Genomic DNA, 1,107 nt, shown 5'->3' with positions numbered 1-1,107 from the left:
ATGCCTCTGTGGACACGGTGAGAAAGGGGAGCTGGGAGCAGGAGGTCTGGGTTACAGAGGCCGGGGAAGGAGGGGATCGGGAGCCTGGGGTGCTTGTCAGTCAGTGTTCAAGAGAGTAGTGCAGTCAGGAAAGAAACGTGGACGGAGAACAGACCATGGAGCTGATATCTAGGAGTGCGTTGCTTCTGTCTAGGACAGTTTCAGTGGCCTATCTGGACAGAGAGTTTAGGAGGGAATGGGGTATAAGGAAGCAAGGTCAGTAGGTAAAGATCACATAGTTGGAGAAGACTGGCAGTGAAAAGGAGAGATGGATCAGTAGATAGTGGAAGATTCAGGATCAAAGAAGAGTTTTTAGCTCATGTCTGATGAGGTTGGAGCATTACTTGAGGCTAAGAGTTTGAGACCACCCTGAGCAGGAGCAAAATTCCATCTCTAAAAAAAAATTGAAAAATTAACTGTGGTGTGGTGTCTGCACCTGTAATCCCAGCTACTTGGGAGGCTGAGGCAAGAGGATCTCTTGAGCCCAGGAGTTTGAGGTTGCTGTGAGCTACGATGATGCCACTGCCCTCTAGCCCAGGTGACAGAGCAAGACCCTGTCTCAAAAACAACAACAGTAACAAAGAAGGTTTATCCCAGGAAGTGAAAAGTCACAAAGGGAGGGGTCTTTTGGCTTTATGCATAAGTGAAAGATAAATGTGTTCTTTAGTGAATACAAGTTGCTTAAGATATATATCATTTTTTCAAAGGCATTTTTATTATCATAATTAGGAATTAAGTTCAATTTAGAATTCTGATGTTTTCTTCCTTTGTTATTTTTCAGATAAGGCAAAAGAAAGTACTTTTATCTAGTAGAAAGAAAAGCTAGCTGATTTTGTGCTATAATATAAATTTTGCAAATTACTCTTCCCTACATACTCTCTTAGAAATGATTGTCATTTGAGTCCCTTGACTGTCTGCTTTATTTTCCCAGTTCAATATTCTTGGAAATCCTTGGTGTGTATCATTATATGATGTTTGTTTTGGGTAACTGTGTGAGAATGTTCTTATTTATTCATTACGTGTGCTACAAAGAAATTGACATGTTCAAATTTTTTTTTTTTTTTTTTT

General features: G+C 40.4%; 1 protein-coding gene across 1 annotated transcript in view; it reads left to right on the top strand.

Moving 5' to 3' along the window:
* TTC27 (tetratricopeptide repeat domain 27) overlaps nt 1–1,107 on the top strand; it is a 175,232-nt gene that overhangs the window by 45,890 nt on the left and 128,235 nt on the right. The gene's annotated exons all lie outside the window — the stretch shown is intronic.

Source organism: Otolemur garnettii, unplaced genomic scaffold (genome assembly GCF_000181295.1).
Source record: "Otolemur garnettii isolate 467f Iridium unplaced genomic scaffold, OtoGar3 scaffold00095, whole genome shotgun sequence".
NCBI classification, from domain to species: domain Eukaryota; kingdom Metazoa; phylum Chordata; class Mammalia; order Primates; family Galagidae; genus Otolemur; species Otolemur garnettii.
The sequence above is the reverse complement of the archived record's forward strand: the minus strand, read 5'-3'. Positions and strand labels throughout refer to the sequence as shown.